The following is a 22,971-nucleotide window of genomic DNA, read 5'->3' as shown; positions in this document are numbered from 1 at the left end:
AACAGAAATAGAAATAAGACACGTGAGCATTCTGGTACATACACTTTCGTGTGTACTGTGGTTGCTTTCCTTAGGATACGTGGGAAATTCATAGTAGCAGAATTTGCAGGGTCTAAAGTTAAGGACATTTTTCAGGTCCTCGGTCCCTACTAAATAATTGATCACTGATAGCTCCTAGGAGGAGGAGGAGAATTGTGGGGATCACACCATTAGGTGGGTTTTAGTGTTCTGCCTCCTCCCGTCTCACTTTGGAGTTCTTTGAAGGAAAAAGCTGCCTGGTCCTTTCAGTGCTGAAGGAAGTTCCTGAAAAGAGTGGGAACTCTTTTTTATTTTTGTTTTTTTAAGAGTGGGAACTCTACGGGATGCCTGGGTGGCTCAGTGGGTTGAGCATTTGCCTTCAGCTCAGGTCATGGTCTCAGGGTCCTGGCATCAAGACCTGCATCAGGCTCTGCTCAGCAGGGAGCCTCCTTCCCCTTCTCTCTCTGCCTGCCTCTCTGCCTACTTGTGATCTCTCTCTGTCAAATAAATAAATAAAATCTTAAAAAAAAATTGAGTGGGAACTCTAAAATCATAATAAAATCTCATTTTTTAAATTGGTTGGTAACAGAGATGTAAATAACAATCCAGACAGAAATCTCTGAAATCCTAGGATATTTTAACTGAGACAGTTTCAGAAAATAGCTGTTTTGTTTAAACTATAGAACAAAGAGTAAGCATATTTTCTTGAACTTTTTTTTGAGTATGTAAAACATGCTTAACAGGACTGATAGGAACAGCCGCCCAGGGCACACACAGCACAATCCCAGAGGTGCTGGTTACACAGATTAGAATTTGAATAGTGCATCCTTGGGTTGCACAATCTAGCAGCTCTTTGCACACAGTACACAATTCAAACAGGTATATGTAAGAAATAAGTTTTTCTGCCACCTTGCCCCCCAGCTGTCCTATCTGGAGCAGCAACCCAAACAGGGGTGCCTGGTCAGCTTAGTCAGTAGAGCATGAAACTCTTGATCTCTGGGTTGTGAATTCAAGCCCCATGTTGGATGTAAAGACTACTTTAGAAAGAAAGAAAAAATCTAAAATAAATCTAAAATAAAAAAAAATCTAAAATAAATAAATTAAATAGAGCAGCAACTCAAGGCTTATTCTTCCCAAGATACTCTATGCACATACAAATATTTACAGAGGTAAGTAGTCTTTTATTTTTTCCAACACAAATAGTGGTATATTACAGACATTGTACTGCACTTTACTTTCTTCACTTAACAACAGATCTTGGGAGTGGTTCCATTATCAGTATATCTTGGGCTACCTCCTCCTCCTTTTTAATGGCTGAATTGTATTCCGCTGTGTGAATGTTCAAGGCTCTGTCTTCAAAAGCAGGAAATTGTGGTATTATTAGAAATAAAGAACAAAGGAGGAGCAAAGCTTAGAAAGCATTAGGATAAATTATGGTGTGAACATGCTGAGTCTCAAAACTGGGGACAAGAAATAGGAGCTGTTTGTAAAAGGTATGAGGATTAGAGGAATGAATTTTGGAGTCAAAGTGCGAAGATACAAGCCGAGCTGTCGTAACAAAGATACCTCAAATTCCATGGCTTAAACAAGACAGAAGTTGATTTATATCTCCTGTAACAGCTAGAGATAATCAGTCTAGGGTTGGTAGGGTGACTCTGTCATCTTCTATCTCTGACTTCTATCTCTGTCTCCAGCTCCTGGCACTGCATCTGCATCATGGCCAGCAGAAAACAGTGGAGACCAGGGAAGGACATGCCTATTACTTTAACAGCATGACCAGGAAGTGGCCCATATACTTCTCACACCCAACTGGCCAAACTTAGTCACGTGTCTCACATCCTAGTTACACGTCTCATATCCCACGGCCAAGGGCAAGACTGCTTGCAGTTTCGGGCTGAGTTCCATTACTAAAGAAAAAGAAAAAATGAATATTGGTGGAAGCTAGCAATTTTTGCCATATTCACAGAGGTTGTTTGGTTAGGTTCCTTAAGAAAGAAGACCCTGAGGAAGATTCACGCGCAGGAGTTTTTTCTTTATTGTGGTAAAACAGAATAACATAAGTGTTACCATTTTCACCATTTTTAACTGTGCAGCTCAGTGGCATTAAATGCATTTACATTATTGTGTAACCATCACCACCATCTATCTTCAGAACTTTTCATCTTCTCAAACTGCAACAGTACCCATTAAACATTAACACCCCAAAACCCCGGTGTGTAGGATGTCACAGGGGATGTGCCCATGGGGTGATACCTGTGTGGGAGTGAATGCAGGAGGAATGGGCAGTGAGAGGAGCTGAACAGCAGCCCAGTTGCAACAGAGGCCTCAGATGACCCAGTGGGGCTTCTCAAGCAGGGATGGGCCTTCAGAGGTGTCCCATCTTGGGGCAAGGGTCCTGGACTTTATGCCAGGCAAGGGAAATGATCTTGGAGGGGAGAAAGTGCTCATCTGCTGAAGGCAATCCTTGGAGAAAGACTTAGCTGGGAGTTTTTGGCAACCAACACACCAAGTACCTGGGAGAATAAGTGCCTTGGTCCAGAACAGAGGGTCTGGGCAATACAGCACAGCATTCATGATAGCCTACCTATTATGCCACTCAGACTCACTTGCTTTATAAAGCAAGTTCAACACCTCCAGAATTCTAACTGGTCTCTTCTTGGGGGAAACTTGTAAAAGAAAGGTTGGTGGGATGGACTCAGCCCTCTCTAATATAGCTGGCCTTCAGGTAGAACTATAACTCAGGGTGACCCTCCTCCACTACCCATTCTAGAATTCCCTTACCCTCGGCCAGCACCTTGCTGATCTAGGTGGCTTTCTTGGTGGTCTGGGTGACAGGCTCTCAACCTTATCTTTTAGTCTTTCTCCTTTCAGACTCCTGGCCAACTTGCCCAGCTTTCCAAGGCTGCCCATATGTATATTTCTACCTCATGTTACTTCTCTTCCCACACAAAGTGGATAACCACAGCCTGTGGGGAAGCCTCTACCAGAAACTTCTTAGACTATGGCTGTCACGCTTGTCCATTTACCTTCAAAAATGAGTCCGAGACTCCCAAGAAAGCCCCAGTGGATCCTCTGAATATGCCAAGGCAGCTGTAGGTGTGAGCTGAGGGAGAGACATCAGTGCACCAGTAGAGGATGACAGGGGATTCTGGATCACCTGCTTATGCAACATACTGTGCTCTCCTGACACGGTTCCTGCCTGATCCCATATTTACCACTTCCACTTGTAACAGATGGGCCTGATAGAAACAATCTTGTAATAGGCAGCCTAGTGTTGACTTGATATCCTATAATCAGATCTTCTGTCTTTACCAGAGTACAATAGCATGTTTGGGGCTATTTTTCAAATGGTGGAAAATTTTACACTGAAGTTGGCATAGCCTTACTCCAGTACCTTTGGGATCTACATTGTGATTCTCTATTGGAAGTTGCCAGAAGTTTCACATGGCATCCTTTCCCACCACTGACACTTCTAATACCATGATGTTTGCTGGGTTGTATTGTTCAAGTGGCAGGCTGCTCTTGTAAATCCTTCTTTGATTTCTTATCTAAGTTGAGGGGCCTCTGCATGATTTATATGAAGCCTTAAGGGAGCAGTGGGCCATTTCTGCTGGCCCAGAAAGTTTAGAGAGATTCATAGTTTCAAAGTTTCTTTCTTCTTTTTTTTTTTTTTTTTTAAAGATTTTATTATTTGACAGAGAGAGACACAGCAAGAGAGGGAACACAAGCAGGGGGAGTGGAAGAGGGAGGAGCAGGCCTCCCACGCCAAGCAGGGAGCCTGATGCGGGGCTCCATCCCAGGATCCTGGGATTGTGACCTGAGCTAAAGCCAGACGCCTAACGACTGAGCCATCCAGGCACCCCAAGTTTCAAAGTTTCTGTGTGGATCAATCCAAATGTTCCCATCCTGGGTTTTGAGATTTCACTTCTTCTTACTCAGAGCCCTGACCTTGGCACAGCAGACTGGAGAATTCAAATTTCTTTGGGTTTCCACTACCCTTATAATTAAGTCCAGAGTCTGGGTCCATCTACAGTTTTTTTTTGACTTCTGGCTGCAGGAGATGAGAATCTTTGTATATGCTTCCAACGAGGCCCTCTGGTTTTCACACTTGGCCTTCAGTTGATGATTAATCACTCTTAGTCTTCTGATGTCTTTTTTCCAATGCATCGGTGACACTCAGAAAAATCCATCTGATTTCACTCTGGTTAACACTACTGTTAGTACTTTCCCCAACCTCTTAAAAGCTGCTGTATCCCCTTCCATTAGTATTCCACCACTAGTGAAAGTTTTAATAGTAGTACTGCATAGCAAGAGCTTATCATGTTCCTCTGGCCACCAGTGATGGGATACTCACTGCCATGTGGAAGATGGGTGGTCTAGTTCCAATATCTCATTTTATAGTCGTCTTCCTTGAATCACTCCTGGCACCAGCTGTCTTAACTTGGGTTCTTCAAGAAACAGACACTGACATGAATATTTTTGTGTAGGTGGTTTGCTGAGGAGTGCTCTCAGGATCAACACCTGCTGAACTGAGTTGAGCTGCAATACAGTTACAACAGAAACCAGGAGAATTCTGGAGCAGTATGGCTGGCTTTTCAAAGTTATCCCATCTTGGAGTAAGGGGATTGGCTCTTCTCCCATACTGAACAAACATTGGATGTGGCTTTCCTCAGGAAGAGGATGTGACCTTGGGTAAGGTGGCTCTCTTTGCATGAGGGCAATTCCCAGAGAGGAACTCAGCCGAGAGTTGTCATCCTCCGACCTTCCCAGCAGCTGAGGAAAGGAAAGTCAGTATAGAAGGAGGAGATCTGGAAGGCACCTGGCTGGCTCAGGCAGTGGAGTGTGGGGCTCTTGATCTTGGGGTTGTGAGTTGGAACTCCACTTACTGTGGAGATTACTTAAAAATAAAACCTTAAACAAGAACAAAAAAGGAGGGGTCTGGGTGATACACCAGTATCCACCACAGAGAATATAATATCGCAAGAGAGGATTAGAGAAAAAAGGGAGTCAGCGACAGCTTACTAGAGAGACTTCTACCTTTAAGCGACAATAGGAAGAAGAATTGCAAGAAAGGAGGAACCAGAAATATTAGGAGATGGGGCGCCTGGGTGGCTCAGTGGGTTAAGCCGCTGCCTTCGGGTCAGGTCATGATCTCAGGGTCCTGGGATCAAGTCCCGCATCGGGCTCTTTGCTCAGCAGGGAGCCTGCTTCCCTCTCTCTCTCTCTCTCTGCCTGCCTCTCCTTCTACTTGTGATCTCTCTCTGTCAAATAAATAAATAAAATCTTAAAAAAAAAAAAAAGAAATATTAGGAGAACACAGAGAGCAGGACGCCATGGAAACCAAAGAAACAGAGGGAGGAGTCTATAGGAATGTTGGAATTTATTAATCCAATCCCCTGACTTTAGAGATGAGGAACTCTAGAGCAGAAAGACTAAGCAGCTTACTTTTATTTCACCTAACAAGTTAGTGACAAAGCCAGGGTCAGCATTTAGGTTTTCGGATTCCCTATCCAAAATTCTGTTTTCTCCTGGCACCACATGTAGGTGCTTTTTTTCTTGTTCACCCTTGGATGAGAGCCCAGAAAAGTGAAATTAGTGAAACTCTGGAGGTCTGGTTTGTGGGGATTTTGTTTCTAACTTCATTATCTCTCACAAAAAGACTTCTTGAATTACAAATATTTTTACTTCAGTTCTTCCTTTCACATTGAACAATGTCCACAAAGAGACATTAGTGAATGTGAAGGGAGTTACAATTCTATAGATTATTTTTTAAAAAGCTGTGGAGGAACTTCAGGACAGTTTTTTCTCCAGAAAAAGTCTGTCTACCTTGTTGTATGCTTGTGGCAGAAGCAAGGAATATTTCTTTCATTTCTTTGCTTTAAATTTAAGGTTGAATTTAGTAATACTTTTTTATCTTTTTCGTAAAACTTACCATGATGTGCCAACAATGTTTAATTGGTTGGAAAATACTTGCCAGACAAAAGAGGTTAAGTTATCATTGACATGTTCTTTTTTTTTTATTATTATTTTTTTAAAGATTTTATTTATTCACCTGACAGAGAGAGATCACAAGCAGGCAGAGAGGCAGGCAGAGAGAGAGGAGGAAGCAGGCTCCCCACTGAGCAGAGAGCCCGATATGGGGCTTGATCCCAGGACCCTGAGATCATGACCTGAGCCGAAGGCAGCGGCTTAACCCACTGAGCCACCCAGGCGCCCCTCATTGACATGTTCTAAATGGGAGTGGATAATTTCATCTTGCACATCCAGATTTGTGGTTATTTTAAAGTTTTTTTAAAATTAAGGTTACAATCTACCCTCTGACATGGGGCTCAAACTCACCACCCCAAGATCAAGAGTCGCATGTTCTACTGACTGAGCCAGCCAGGCACCCCCCAGACTTGTGGTTATTTTAGAACAAAAGTTTTCCCTCTCCCCAGACTGATTGGTTCCTGAGATCTTGTACTGTGCCACTTTGTTTTCTATACAACTTTATATTGTGCAATTGAAAGGCCCAATGCCTCCTATTGGGCATATATTAAGACAGTATTGAAAATGAGGGCTTAAAATAGCTGGAGAGCCTCATGAGAGAAAGCAGTTTCACGAGGGCTTGATGACTTAAGCAGATCCTACTGTCACTATGCCCCAGTCATGAAAGGACAGAGGGGGGCTTGCGGCACACTAGAGACTAAGTATTGGCTGTGAGGACAGCACGGGAAGGTTAAGGCTTTTCTATTCCCTGGCCACTCCCCTCTGCTTTGTGGGAGAAGCAGAGGGTCACTTTTTTTTATTGGTTTTGCTTTGTCTTTGCTTTTTGACACGGCAAAAACTTAAAAAAATTTTTTAAAAATGTTTTTATGTATATATGTATGTGATCTCTACACCAACATGGGGCTCCAACTCATGACCCTATGATCAAGAGTTGCGTGCGCTTCCAACTAAGCCAGCCAGGCACCCCAGCAACTTCTTTTAATAGGTTAGCAATTTTTATTCAGATATTGCAGCTATGATGCCTAGTAGCACAATGAAAAATATCCTGAGTCAGTGTATTTACACACCATCTAATGACTCTGAAAATATTTAATTTCAATATGTTCATGAATAGAACTTTGGGACTGATTCCAAGGAGGCTCAAATTCTACATACTTACTGGTCACTTAAACTGCTAAATCAGTGATACTAATCAACAGGGACTTCCTCTCAAAATACATTCATGTATAAGTATAGTCAATTAAATTTACTTAATTTTAAATTCTCAGATGAGAAACAAAGTAATCCAAGCAAGGACAATTTATTCAGGGGCCTAAAATCACCATTTATGTTCTAAAGGTAAAACAAATATATGAATAAAAATATATGGATATTTGAAAATATCCCGAAATGGATATATGGATATTTGAAAATAACTGAAAGACTGAAATGTTCAGTTTTCAATTAAGATCTTTGCCATTGTACATAGCGAACATGAAGAGGCAGCTTGTTCTCTCAGTAAAGAACTCATATTCATTGAGTTCATCAGACTGATGTGTAAAATCCAAACTCCAATATACTGATTTATGATAAATATTGAGGCACCTGGCTGGCTCAGTTGGTACAGTGGGTGACTCTTGATCTCAGAGTTGTAAGCTTGAGCCCCATGTTGGGTGTGGTGATTACTTAAAAATAAAATCTTAAAAAAGAAAAGAAACATATTGTTGCTCAGACCTTAGTCCTTTTATTAGCATGATAATGATAACATTCTTTTTCATTACGTGGATTTTTTTTTTTAAAGTAGGTTCCATACCCAACATGGAGCCCAACCTGAGACTTGAACTTACAACCCTGAGATCAACACTTGAGCTGAGACCAAGAGTCACCAGCTGAGCCACCCAGGTGCCGCAGGTGAATTACATTTCTAATAATCTTCTGGACCATAAGACCAGTCTCAATAAATTAAAAAAGAATCAGCCCACACAAAGTATTTTCCCTCACCAAAATAAAATTAAATAATGAAAAGATCTCTGGAAAATCCTCCAAATACTTAAACTAAATATACTCTATATAACTTGTGGGCCAAAAAGGAGAACAAAAAGGAAGTTAGAAAGTATTCTGAACTAAATGAAAATAACAACAACCTATCAACATTTGTGGGTACCAAGGCAGTATTAATGGAAAATTGATAGCACTAAATACCTATATTAGAAAAGAAGAAAGGTCTTAATAAGTCTATGACTTTAACTTCTACCTTCAGAAACTAGAAATAGAAGAACAAATTAAAGCCAAAGTATACAGAAGAAAGGAAATATAAAGATAAAAGAAAAGATCAATGAAATAGAAAACAAAAATAATGGAGTAAAATCGTGAAACCATCATGGAGAGAGCCATGAAACTGAAAAAAGATATATTGGGATGAGGCTTCTCGGTGGCTCAGTTGTTAAGTGTCTGCCTTTAGCTCAGGTCATGATCCTAGGGTCTTGGGATCAAGCCCTGCCTCAGAATGCCTGCTCAGTGAGAAGCCTGCTTCTCCCACTCCCTCTGCTTCTGTTTCCTCTCTTGCTGTGTCTCCCTCTGTCAAATAAATTTTAAAAATCTTAAAAAAAAAAAAAAGATTCATCGGGGGGTAAAAAAAGAGAGAGAGAGAGAGAGAGAGAGAGAGAGCAAGCAATGGCATAAATTGCCAGTATCAGGAATGAGAGAAAAAATATCATTATAGAACCTATAGACATTAAAAGCATCGTAAGATAATATTATAAACAACTTTCAAAAATAATTTTGACAACATGGATAAAATGTACATTTTCCTTTAAAGATGCAAAGTACCAACGTTCATTCAAAAGAAGATATATTACTTAATCTTACACCTACTAAAGAAATTAATTTATTGAAAACCCCCACAAAGAAAACGCTAGGACCAGACAACTTCACTGAGAACCTACCAGATATTTAAGAAGAAATAATACCAATTCTACACAAAGTTTTCCATAAAGCAAAGGAAGAGTAATGTTTTCCAACACATTCTATGAAGTCAGCATCACCCTGATGCCAAAGCCATCAAGAATATCACAAGAAAAGAGAACTACAGACCAGCAATCCTCATGAACATGATGTAAAATTATTAACAAAATATTAGCAAATTAAATTCAATAATATATAAAATGGATAATGCATTATGACCAAGTGGGGCTTACACCAGGAACATAAGGTTTAAAGATCAAAAAGGCTTAATGTTGCATCATGCTTAACAGTGTAAGATTGAAATAAAAAAGGGTGTAAGTTTGAATGATTTCCCCCTGAGATCGAGAACAAGGCAAGAATGCACAATTTAGTACCATCTACTGAACACTGTGTTGGAGGTCCTAGGCAGTTCTCTGTAAGGCAATAAACAAACAAAAACAAACAATAAATAAATAATAAAAGAAAAAGAAATTTAAATTTTTTCCATGTATCTTCCACAGAGTGAAAAAGAAGTAAAGTTCTTTCTATTCACGTAAGACATTGTTATCTATGTAAAATCTTTTTTTTTTAAGATTTTATTTATTTATTTGACAGAGAGAGACATAGCAAGAGAAGGAACACAAGCAGGGGAGGGGGAGAGAGGGAGAAGCATGCCTCCTGATGAACAGAGAGCCCAATGTAAGACTCGATCCCAGGATCCCAGAATCATGATCCAAACCAAAGGCAGATGCTTAAAACTGAGCCACCCAGGTGTACCTCTATGTAAAATCTTTAAAAATTCTACAAAAAGCTACTAGAACTAATAAATGAATCAGCAAGTTCACAGGATACATGGTTAATATCCAAAAAGCTATTATATTTCTATATACTAGCAACAAACAATTAAAAATTCCAATTGTAAAAATGGACAAGCTGATTATAAAATTTAGGTGGAAATGCAAAAGATCTAAAGAACCCCAGTTTTGAAAAATAGCATAGTTGGAGGACTTAAACTATCTGTTTTCAAAACCTATTATTAAGCTATAGAAATAAAGACATTGTGATATTGTCACAATATCACATGAAAGATGATCACGTGAAAGATGATCATGGGGGTTGCCTGGGTGGCTCAGTGGGTTAAAGCCTCTGTCTTCGGTTCAGGTCATGATCCCAGGGTCCTGGGATCTAGCCCCACATTGGGCTCTCTGCTCAGCAGGGAGCTTGCTTCCTCCTCTCTCTCTGCCTGCCTCTCTGCATACTTGTGATCTCTGTCTGTCAAATAAATAAATAAAATCTTAAAAAAAAAAAAAAAAGATGATCATGGGAACAGAATAAAGAGTCCAGAAATAAGTCCACAGAATTATGGCTAATTAATTTTTGACCAAGTTTCCTAGGCAATTCAATGGGGAATGGATAATTTTTTTTCAATAAATAATGCTAGAATAGAAGTTAACCCTAATTCTTACTCCACAGCATATAAAATATTAATGTGAAATGGATTATAGACTTAAATGTAAAAACTAAAACCATAAAATTAGTGGGGAAAAAAAAAGAATCTTAGTAACCTGTATAAAGCAAAAATTTCTTAAGTAGAACACAAAAAGCAAGAACAATAAAAGAAAACAAATGGATACATTGGACTGTATAAGTTTTCCAAGGCTGTCATAACAAAGTTACCCCAAACAAGATGACTTAAAACCACAGGAAAGTTTTCTCACATTTCTGGAGGCCAAACTCAAGGTGTGGCAGGGCCATATCCTCTTTAAAGTCGTCTTCTAGCTGATGGTAATTTCTGGCATATATTAAGAAATATATATTTGGTCTTTGTCGTCCTTTCTTGCACAGAGCTCCTAAAACTCTGGAATTTCCCAAGTGGTAAGAAAAACAAATGTGTCTTTTGTTATGTTAATGATGTGACTTTGGGACCCCCACCTAAGGAGGGGGCTGGTTGCTGGGAGAACAAACCATGTGATTGTAGGATTGGAATTTTCAGTCCCATCCTCTACCTGCCCTGATCTCTGGTTAGTGATTTCATCAACTATACCTGTGTAATGAAGTCTCCAGAAAACCCCCAGAAGATGGGTTCAGAGAGTTTTCTAGGTGGGGAACCATGTGCTATTGTGCCAGGCACTGAAATCCACAGGGACAGAACCACCTTCATTTGGGGACCTTATCCCATGTGTCTCTTCATCTGGCTGTTGATTCATATCCTTTGCAATAAATGAGTAACCTAATGAGTAAATGGGTTTCCTGAGTTGTATGAGCTGCTATAGCAAATTAATCTAACCCAAGGAGGGAAAAGGTGGACCTCTAATTTATAGTGAATTGGTCAGAAATATAAGTAACAACCTGGGCTTGTGATTGACATCTGAAGTGGGAGGCAATCTTGTGGGACTGAATGGCTAACTTGAGGAATCTGATAGTATCTCTGGGTAGATAGTGTCAGAAATGAGCTGAATTGTAAGATACCTAGCTGTGTGGGAGAATTGCTTGGTGTTGTGGGGAAAACCCATATACTGGAATTGGTACCAGAACCTATATACAATATAATCACAAACTCTGCCTCCATCTTAATGTGGCCTTCTCTGTGTCTTTGTGTGCCCTTTCCTCTCTTTCAAGGATCATATCATTGGATTTAGGGCCTATCCTAATCCAGTATGATCTTATCTCAAATCTTATCTTAATTAGATCTATAAAGATCTTATTTCCAAATCAGATCACTTTCTGAAGTTCTGGGTAGACATGAATTTTGGAGGAATACTATTCAATCTACTACATGGGATTCATCAAAATTCAAAAGATAATCAACATATTAGTTATTAGGGAATTGCAAGTTAAATCCAGAATGAGATATCACTATACCTACTAGAATGCCCAAAACTCAAAAGACTGCATCATCAAATATTGGTGAGGATGCATAGCATCTAGAACCTTCATGTGCTAGTGCTGGGAATGCAAAATGGTATAACCACTTTGCAAAAACAGTTCAGCAGTTTCTTATAAAGTTAATATATACTTACTATTGCACTGTATGTTAATTAGCTAGAATTTAAATTAAAAAATTAAATAAAAACTAAGTGTGAGTGTGTGTGTGTGTATATGTATATACATATACATGTATACACACAAACACATACTTATCAAATGACCTGGAAACTTCACTCCTGGATATTTACCTTGGGGAAATGAAAAGAGATTCATACAAATGGTATAAGTTTATAACAGCCAAATGTTTATATATGAATGTTTATAACAGTCAAAAATTGGAAATAACCTAGGTGTCCATTTTCAGGTAAATGTATAAATTGTTGTATATTGATAAAATGGAATACTACTCAACAAGGAATGTAAAGAAAAAACTGATATGCACAACAAAATTGATTAATCTCAAAAGAATTAGTGCCAAGGGAAAGAAACCAGACATATGAAAATATATCCTGCATGACTCTATATGAAATTCTAGAATAAGCAAAACTATAGTAATAGAAAGCTAATCAGAAGTTTCTAGGAACCAAGGACTAGGAGGAGGAAATTAACTGCAAAGGGTGATGCTGGGAATATTTTATATCAATAATGTGGTAGAGATTACATTATTATGTGTGTGTTTCAAAACTCTTATAGTTGGGGCACCTGGGTGGCTCAGAGGATTAAGCCTCTGCCTTCGGCTCAGTCATGGTCTCAGGGTCCTGGGATCGAGCCCTGTGGCAGGCTCTCTGCTCACACACTCTCTTGCCCTGCTTCCTTCTTTCTCTCTGCCTGTCTGTCTGCCAACTTGTGATTTCTCTCTCTGTGTGTCAAATAAATAAATAGAGCCCTAAAAAAAAAAAAAAAAGTCAAAACCTTAAAACACACACACACACACACACACAAAACCTCTTATAGTTATGGGGTGCCTGGGTGGTTCAGTTCCTTAAGCAGCCCACTCTTGGTTTTGGCTCAGTTCTTCATCTCCACGTCCTAGGATGGAGCTCTGCATCAGTCTCTGTGTTCAGTGGGGAGTCTGCTTGAGGGTTTCTCTCCCTCTCTCTCCGCCTCTCCCTGGTCACATGTGCTTCTAGGCATACACTTTCTCTCTCTCTCTCTCTCAAATAAATAAATAAATAAATCTTAAAACCCCCCACAAAACCCTCTTATAGTTATATACTTAAAATGGTATATTTTATAAAATGTATAGCTTAATAAAGGAAGACTCATCATCCTGAAACTTCAGAATGCTGGAGCTTTCACAGAGAAAAACAGTAACATGTAAAGGCTTGGGAATCAGGGCAAAATTTGACTTTAAAAGTAATACTCGAATGGAGAAGACAATTGAAAAAAGCCATCAAAATTCTGAAGAATTTTATAGCCAGCTAAACTATTAACCAAGTTTGAGGGCAGAATATATGTTTTCAGATTAGAGGCTCAAATAAATTACCTCCTATTCTTCATTTCTTAGGAAGATATTGGAGAATCTGCTCCAGCAAAACAAGGCATTAAACCAAGACAGAGAAGGAATCTAAGAAACAAAGGATTGAACACAGGAGACAAAAGAATCTATAGGAAAGTAGTAATGATAAGTCCTAGAAGGAAAGATGAGTAATAATCTAACAGGGAACCTGTCCAGACTGGAAAAGAGAAGGAAAGTCTCCAGAAGGATCTACTCAAGAAAAAAATGAAACATTACTTGAAGTATTTGATGGCATTGTTAGATATTTTTATAGTAGTGCCAGAGTTTGAGAATTAATCAGAAATAGATATCTAGAAAACTAAGTAATGGATAAGATGAGGCAATTATTATTTCCAGGGCAAAGAATAAGTTGTCCAACTTAAATAACTGTACATTACTTGGCTCAATAAAAAATATTTACAATCATGATAATGTAGACATTAAATATTATTTTAATTTGAAACAGCAATATAGGGTAGGATTTTTAGTATCTTCACTAAAATAGTTCCATTTTTATCTTGAAGATTGCTCTATATAGCTCTTTTGTCTCTTCTTTGCTATTAGGTTGTTGACTGTCAGTTCTCATTAATGTCAAAATGTTTGTCTGTAGTAGATGCTGCTACCTGACTTCTAGTTTTCTCCTATTTTGTGTGAGCTTGGAAGTCATGTGATCAAGCTTATTTTATTGTATAACATTGGAATATATAAAGTATAACTTGCCTGAATTTTATTTATTTATTTATTTATTATTTTAAAATTAATATATAATGTATTATTTGTTTCAGGAGTACAGGTCTGTGAATCATGTCTTACACAATTCACAGCACTCACCATAGCACATACCCTCCCCAATGTCCATCATCCAGCCACCTTATCCCTCCCCACCCCAACCCCAGCAGTCCTCAGTTGTTTCCTGAGATTAAGTCTCCTACGGGTTTGAAGTGGGGTGGGGTGCGGTGGGGGGGTGGGAGGTTGGGGTACCAGGTGGTGGGTATTATAGAGGGCACGGACTGCATGGAGCACTGGGTGTGGTGAAAAAATAATGAATACTGTTATGCTGAAAATAAATAAATTTAATTAAAAAAAAAAAAAAAAGAGTCTCCTACGGTTCGTCTCCTTCCCTGGTCCCATTTTGTTTCATTTTTCCCTCCCTTCCCCTCACGAATTCCTACCCTGCCTCTCAAATTCCTCATATCAGAGAGATATGATAATTTTCTTTCTCTGATTGACTTTTATCACTTAGCATAATACTCTCTAGTTCTATCCATGTCATTGCAAATGGCAAGATTTCATTTTTTTGATTTGCCTAAGTTTTAATACACAGTAATGGGGACATTTATGTTGGCTTGCTCAGAGGTGTTTTTTTTTGCTTTTGTGACTACGGATAAATTACTTAACCTTTCTAAGGAAAATAACAGGACTTATTTCAAGGGTTGTTATAAGGATTAAAAGTGGTCAAGATTAATTTAAGGTAGATTTAATATAATTCACTTATCTCTTTTTTAAAATCAATCAATTTTTAAATTTAGGAAATCAAAGTAACAAATCAATATGCTTGCTATTCTTCATTACCTAATTTGTAACATAGCAATGTCATGTATGGCCAAATTATAAACTATTTATAAAGCAAGTCCTGATATTTCTTTGGTCAAATGAAACTATTTATCTGTTTCAGATCCTGCTTTTGCAATAAATAAATCTCAAGTATAAAAATTAGAAATAGCACCATTATTTCATCAGACATTATGATAAAACTTTTCCTCTGACTTAATGAAATAGAAAGGTATAGATTATAAAAATTAATTGTAATTGAATGTAAAATATAATTGTTTTTTGTTAAACAATAGGTAATATTAAATAAAATTAAATATTATAAAATAAAAATACAAGTTATTATTAGAGTAAATTTTTTATCATATGATTTGATAAGAATCATTAGTAACTATCTTCTTGAATTATGTACCAAATTGGAAAGAAATCATGTGAAAACTTGGTTTTAGCTAGTGGGTCATAAAAATTTGGTTATTCTATTTTTTTTTTTTTAAAGATTTTACTTATTTATTTGACAGAGAGAGATTACAAGTAGGCAGAGAGGTAGGCAGAGAGAGAGAGGAGGAAGCAGGCTCCCTGCTGAGCAGAGAGCCTGATGCGGGACTCGATCCCAGGACCCTGAGATCACGACCTGAGCTGAAGGCAGCGGCTTAACCCACTGAGCCACCCAGGCGCCCCAAAAATTTGGTTATTCTAAAAAATATTTTTATAAAATATTTTTTAAATATTTAAAATTTTAAAATATTTAAAAAATATTTTAGCTACATCTGAAATAATCAACTTAATTAATTAAGAATCCGATAAATAAAAATTTAAAAGTCAAATAATCAAATGCTTTGGCCATTCCAACATATTTCTTTCCTGCTAATGACTTTGGAATGAGTATTGAGAATAGATGAAAAGAATTAGATTTAAGAATGCGAAAAAAGGGGTGCCTGGGTGGCACAGTGGGTTAAGCCTTTGCCTTTGGCTCAGGTCATGATCTCAGGGTCCTGGAATCGAGTCCTGCTTTGGGCTCTCTGCTCACCAGGGAGCCCGTTTCCTCCTCTTTCTCTCTCTCTGCCTGCCTCTCTGCCTACTTGTGATTTCTCTCTCTCAAATAAATAAATTCTTAAAAAAAAAAAAAAAAAAGAATGTGAAAAAATTACTCTTTAGAATTTTTTAAAAAATGCTTTGCATCCTAAAGGTAAATGCTTTTTTTGGACAATTCCTAGGGGATGGAAGAAATCCTATCACCATCATTCCACTGTATCATATATTTTCTTTTAGACCAGAACAACATGAGCCAAAATACGCCATTTCTAAAGCCAAGTTTCACTCTTCACAGAAGTATGTAAAAGCTAGGGAAAGACTGGTTCCTTGTTAATCACTGAAGGAGACTTCCCCTTTGTTACCTGATGGATATTATTCACCTGGTTGTGCTATAAAATATTATATAGAATGAATAATGGCTATGTCTTTGTTTTTGAAAAGTTGGAGAAGGGCTATTATGAACACAGGTACTTTCCCAGCAGATTAGTTTTAAGAAAGAAGAAACATAGACGTTGTGGAGTGGAAAACTGATTTCCTCAAAGCTATCCATACTTGAGCACATCCTGGAAAGCATTCTGTATTCCCAGTGGTATGAGAACCCCTAAGTTTGAAGGCCACTAGAGTAGAGTCAAAAATGGCTTCATGTGCTTTAAGAAAACATTGCCACCTAGTGGCAACTACTTCAAGTCATAGACACAAGGACCTAAAGGTTCCCTTGACTGCCTGAAAGACAACTCTGCTTCAGCCCTGAGTAGCCACATACCTTGCATTTATATCATCCATTACACTTTATATTGTGCTTTCTACGTATATTGCTATTTAACATTCCAAGGAAGCCCATCCTTTTATGGATGAGGCAGTTGAGGATCAGAGAGAACTTCTTCCTCAATCCTACTTTCATTTATTCATTCAAGATTCATTTGTCAAGCACCATTACGTGACTCGCATTATCCCAGGCTTGGAGTAGGCGGATGGGTTACAAGTGATTCGAAGCTAAGACACAATGTCCCTAAATCATTCACAGTCTATGGGGACACAGAATTACGAATGTTGGAGTTAGGATTTGTGTCCAGGACTAAGGTGTATCAGTGTTCTTATGATTACAACATGGTACAGTAAATGTACATGTCATGAGGGTGTTCAGATGAGTCCTGGAGTCCTTCAGAACAGGATGAGGTCAGTCATGGGGAAAGGTGGTTTCCAAGCAAAATGACTCACTGAATTAAAATGTCAACTGAGCAGAGTGCCTGACCTTTCCTGCCCTTGTAATCTGCTGTGGGTTTGGAAATCGGTTAAGGAAATTTATTAAAAGGGTATTTAACAGGAAAGTAAAGAACCTGAGTGCAAATCCCAGAAGCTTCCCCAGGAGTGTTGTCTATAAGCTTTAGAGCATGGTTTTTATTATGTCTGTTTCTGGCCATTCTTGGGACTTTCTTAAGATGTCCTCTCTGAGGTAAGCCCAGGCAGCCACAGGGCCAGTGAATTCTGAGTGGGCAGTGTTACAGTGGAATAGATAATTGTGCCATAATGAGCACAGTGAGTTAGGAAAAACCCATGTTCCTTATCTTGGCCTGCTGCCTCCCCAGTCATGAGTTTAGGATTTCTCCCCTAGCTTAGTGCACCGTAGAAATTGGCCTTCTGTCTTTTGAGCACTCCAAGTTCTTGCCTTACTCAGGCCTTTGTAACATTTCTCTTTCCCTCTTGCTCACACTTCACAAGATTGGTTCCTCATCTTTCAGGTTTTAAGTTAAGTATCACCTCAGAAAGCTCTTCAATGGTCACTCTAATATCTACGATAATAACTAATATTTACCTTATCCATGATGTTTATCAACACCCATTTTGTGTCCTAAAAAGATCCTACATATACTTTTTTATGCTAACTGAAGCTTTATTATATATATATTTTTAAAGATTTTATTTTTTTATTTGACAGACAAAGATCACAAGTAGGCAGAGAGGCAGGCAGAGAGAGGGGAATGGGAAGCAGGCTCCCTGCTGAGCAGAGAGCCTAATGTGGGGCTCGATCCCAGGGTCCTGGGATCACAACCTGAGCGGAAAGCGGAGGCTTTAACCCACTGAGCCACCCAGGCGCCCCCTGAAGCTTTAATATTTACCATCTCCTAATATATACGTAATTTTTTTTTTTTTTTTTATTTTTTTTTTTTTAAAGATTTTTATTTATTTATTTGACAGAGAGAAATCACAAGTAGATGGAGAGGCAGGCAGAGAGAGAGAGAGAAGCAGGCTCTCCGCTGAGCAGAGAGCCCGATGCGGGACTCGATCCCAGGACTCTGAGATCATGACCTGAGCCGAAGGCAGCGGCTTAACCCACTGAGCCACCCAGGCGCCCAATATACGTATTTTGTCTGGTTATCTTTATTGTCTATATCCTCCCACTAGAATGTAAGCTTTGTGAGAGCAAGTGTTTTGTTTGCTTGGCTCATTTCAGTAGGCTTACCAGCTAGAACAAGACTTGGCACATGATAGGCACCCAATAAATATCTCTGAATGAACTGAATGAAAACTCTTTTCCTCTTTGTCTCATATGGCTACTCTCAATAAACACAGCCAGACTGGCCTGGTTTTCTTAAATAGATTCTGACAGTTTTACTTGGCAGCTCATGAAGCAGGACTGCGGTGTTCCTTTGTTCCAGGAAATGGGCTTCGAGTCACCTTTCCAGAGCCCAAGCTTCTGTGGGACAGGAATTCAGGCATTAGTTAGGTGTGTGGAATTGCATTTCTTAGGTCTACTCTGCCATATCCTTTGTTAACGCTCTTGGGCAGGATACTGGTAAATGAGATCAGGGTCTTGTTCAACTATCAGGTTAGCTTTCCTCCATTCCTAACCACAAACCGCCACCTGTGATAAGCTGGCTTTCGGGACTATGTGCAGCAGATTTCACCACAGGAGGGCTGGCCTGGAGAAAGTAGAGGTTCTTACACTCATCCCATTCCTGGAAAAACAATGCCAAGTTCATCCCCTCCTGGTATGAAGTCAAATGTAGGGATGTCTTGTGAAAAGAAAAGCCTATATCCTGTGAAGAACTGAAAAATGCACTGCTAAGTCATCAACTTCCAGTGAGAGCTAGGAAGAAGCAACGTCCCTCAGCCCAGTGACCTTAGAAGGCCTAGTTTGTCTACAGTGCTATCCTGAAGGTAGCAGTGAAGAATCCTAGGGATTCTTCATCTGCCATCTTGGAGGAAACCAGGTGGGGCTGAAGCAAATATCAGCTAGCACTCTATCCTTACTCCCCAAGCAGCCAGCCACTCTGCCTGTCTCCCTGGCCTCCACTGCGTCACTTTCTCTTCACTACTTCAGGACTCACTGCCTTTTCAACTTCAACACATACCCTGTCTTCTTCTTCTCTTGCCACAGGCCACCTCAAGCAGGACTTTCAGTTCTTTGAATGTGACAAAGTATTTCCCACTGCCAGACCTTTTTACACGCTGTTCTATCTCTACTCCTGTAAAAAAGACACTTAGCTAAAAAAACACTCTGTTTAGGGAGAATGCTTCTGTTGTTTCCCCAGTAAACACAAAGCTGACTTTTGGATGTCTATAAATCTTTCAATCTATCTATTTCTATTTTGATGGCTGTCACCTTAGTTTAAAACGCTACGATTTTCCACCGGTAATAACCCCCAATTTTCATTTTTGTTCTTGCCCCTACCAATTCACTCTCCACACAACAGGTACAGTGGTCTCATAAAAATGGAAATCTGACCATGTTATTTCTCTCTTAAAACATTCCGGTGGCTTCCTATCCTTTTTAGGATGAAGTCTAAAATCCTTAACCTGATCCACAAGACTCTGAATGATTTGACCTTCCCATGCATTTCCAGCTCCAACGTGTACCTTTCTGTTCTCACCACGGTCTTACTCATGCAAGACTTACAGTTCCCTGAATGTGGTATTTTCCACCTCCAGACTTTGCACATGCTATTCTCTCTCTATTCCTTTGCATCATCTGACTTACCCTTGGCATTTCAGCTTCTCTCTGACTTTTTCAGGAAAGCCTTCCCCAACCCTTCTGACTAGTGTCATATATTCTCATTGTGCCCTCTCCTTTTCTCTTATGGTGCTTTTCACTACAACATGCTTGCATATAACCAATACATGTAACTATTTACATCATTTTTATTGTTTTTCCTGCTGCACTGAGAATTGTACTAGTGCCTGATAATTGCTAATTCTTGGTAACTATTTGTTTAAAAAATGAATGAATATAAATTACTCACAATATATTGAAGATACAAGGACTGTACCTTTATGTTCCTTTTTTTTTTTTTTTTTTTTTTTAACAAGCTTTAGTTCAGTTTATTTTTCTTGTATAAAACTATGTGGTAGCCACAGCTGGAGCCTGGGTCTTCTGAACAGAGACTCTGGTGTGGGTCTTCACAAGATGGTCCGTGAACTCCTGATAGGGAGACTTGGTGAACACAGTCTCCTTCCAGAGATCAGGGGTGAGATAGCTGTAGGTCTTGGAGATGGCATCGAAAGTAGCCTTGGCAAAGTTCCCTAGGGTGGTGGCAGTGCAGCCCCTGGCCGAGGTGTAGCAGTCGTCAATACCAGCCATCATCAGCAGTTTCTTGGGCACAGGGGCCGAGACAATGCCAGTGCCTCTGAGGGCGGGGATGAGACGCACCAGCACAGAGCCACAGCGGCCAGTCACCTTGCACGGGACAGTGTGGGGCTTGCCGATCTTGTTCCCCCAGTAGCCTCGCCGCACAGGGACAATGGAAAGCTTCGCCAGAATGATGGCTCCGCGGATGGCAGTGGCTACCTCCTTGGAGCACTTGACACCCAAACCGACGTGTCCATTGTAATCTCCGATGGCGACAAATGCCTTGAACCTGGTCCGCTGGCCCGCGCGCGTCTGCTTCTGCACAGGCATGATCTTCAAGACCTCGTCCTTGAGGGAGGCTCCCAGGAAGAAGTCGATGATCTCAGACTCCTTGATGGGCAGGGAGAAGAGATAGATCTCCTCCAGGGACTTGATCTTCATGTCCTTGACCAGGCGGCCCAGCTTGGTGACGGGGATCCACTCCTTGTCCTCGGCCTTGCCCCCGCGAGCTCCGCGGCCTCGGCCCCGGCCCCGACCACGGCCCCGGCCCCAGCCCCTGCCCAGCCCCTGATGCCGCTGCCGAAGCCACCGCGGAAACCACCACGGCCTCCCATTCCAGGGCCCCCGGGCCCTCCGGGCCCTCCCGCAGCACCGGAGTCATCCGCCATTTGGTGTTCTCTCGGAGAGCTTTATGTTCCTTTTTTAAAGGTTTGTTTTGTTTTGTTTTTTTGAGAGAGAGTGAGAGTGAGCTCAGTTGGGGAGGAGGGGCAGGGGGAGAGGGTGAGGGAGAATCTTAAGCAGGTTCCACGCCAGAGCCTGATGTGAGGCTGGATCTCACAACCCTGAAATCATGACCTGAGCCAAAATCAAGAGTCCAACACTCAACTCACTGAGCCACCCAAGCACCCGTCTATGGTCTTATATAAAAAAAAACTCAGTTCTGAGGCTGCGTGGTTATGAGTGACTGGTGTCTTCACAGAGGAATATCAAAGCAAATAGATTAGAAAATGTGTACAAATTGTAGTAACAGATAGTAAAGAAATTATCAAAGCCTGCTGAGGTTGTGTCAAAAGGACTTTAGAGCTGACTTGAAGATGCCTCCAATGCCCGGAGATGGAACTGTTTGTATAAGAAAAATAACTACAGTAGATTGGAAACATCAAATATGTTTACCTCTGATACTGATATTAAGAGAATAAAAATTCACAGTTAATCTTCTGGAGGATAGTAAAAAAATGACTTGTTCTTTTGAAAATCTGGTTGTTGAATGTCTAAATCTGGACATTTTGAAGCTTGAAGGAGCAGTCCCTATCTTCCTTGCTTGAAGGAGCGGTCCTGTCTTCCTTGCTGTAGGGAGCCAAGAACAGAGCACACTCTAGAAGCCCAGGGCTTTTAGTCCTGGTTACATCCAGATGAGCCAGATGACAGGAGCAGGATGAAATTACAGCAAATGTTCCATTTTCATACTGTCCTGTGCTACTTGGATTTCTTTCTTAAGATTTTATGTATGTATGTATGTACGTATTTACTGATTTGTCAAGAGAGAGAGACCATAAGCAAAGAGAGCAGCAGGCAGAGGGAGAAGCAGGCTCCCCGCAAAGCAGGGAGCTGGACGCGGGCCTTGAACCCAGGACCCTGGGATCATCACCTGAGCTGAAGGCAGACCAGATGCGTAACTGACTTAGCCACCCATGTGCCACACCACTTGGACTTTTAAGAAGAAATGTGGATACAGGGCAATTCTTTTCCCCCAAGCCTTTCAAAGTTTTGGCTCCAGTTTCAGCCATCTCACTATAATGAGCAGCAGAATTCATGAGAGGAAATTAGATTTTTATTGAATGAAAGTGAAGAACACAACTGTTCAGTGTAGACCAGTACTGTTCACTAGAACTCCCTGTGATGGAAATATTCTGAGTGTTTAATGTGATAGTCAGTAGCCACATATGGCTACTGAGCACTTGATATGTGAGTAGTGTGACTGAGGAAATGAATTTTATATTTTATTTCATTTTAATTGGTTTAAATGAAATAGCCTCCTGTGGCTAGCAGCTCCTGTATTGGACAGCACAGTGTGACTCTATGTAATATCTATAGTAATTGCTTCCTTAATGTTTTCTACTATTAACGCAATTGCAAAGAATGCTTTATGCTCTCTAGCCAAACAGATCAGTCAACATTAATTTTAGGAAACAATCTTCTCCTGTTCTAGTCCCACTCCTTTATTTAAAAAGAGCAATAACAAAAACTATGAGGATTTTGATTAATCACCCTTTCCACATCCTCTGGGAGATAGATAAATGTATACAATATTGCCAGGAGGCAATACCTTCTAATTCATACCTTCCCTTTAAAAAAAGAAAAAAAGGTTTATTTTATTTATTTTAGAGAGAGAGAGAGAAAGAGAGCCCACATGAGTAGGGGGCAGGGCAGAGGGAGAGTATCTTCAGACAGACTCCCCACTGAGCAT

At 40.0% G+C, this 22,971-nt stretch overlaps 1 long non-coding RNA gene and 1 pseudogene across 1 annotated transcript in view; both read right to left on the bottom strand.

Moving 5' to 3' along the window:
* Positions 1-4,855: 4,855 nt before the first annotated feature.
* LOC132022550 (uncharacterized) overlaps positions 4,856-22,971 on the bottom strand; it is a 98,385-nt gene continuing 80,269 nt past the window's right edge. The window contains exon 5 of the long non-coding RNA XR_009405618.1: positions 4,856-4,929. This is a non-coding gene — a long non-coding RNA (uncharacterized LOC132022550). The remainder of the gene's footprint in view (positions 4,930-22,971) is intronic.
* LOC132022549 (small ribosomal subunit protein uS5-like) lies at positions 20,242-21,183 on the bottom strand (annotated as a pseudogene).

The sequence above is a fragment of the Mustela nigripes genome, chromosome 7 (assembly GCF_022355385.1).
Source record: "Mustela nigripes isolate SB6536 chromosome 7, MUSNIG.SB6536, whole genome shotgun sequence".
Taxonomy (NCBI): domain Eukaryota; kingdom Metazoa; phylum Chordata; class Mammalia; order Carnivora; family Mustelidae; genus Mustela; species Mustela nigripes.
Note: the sequence above shows the minus strand (reverse complement) of the source record. Positions and strands in the feature narration are given on the sequence as shown.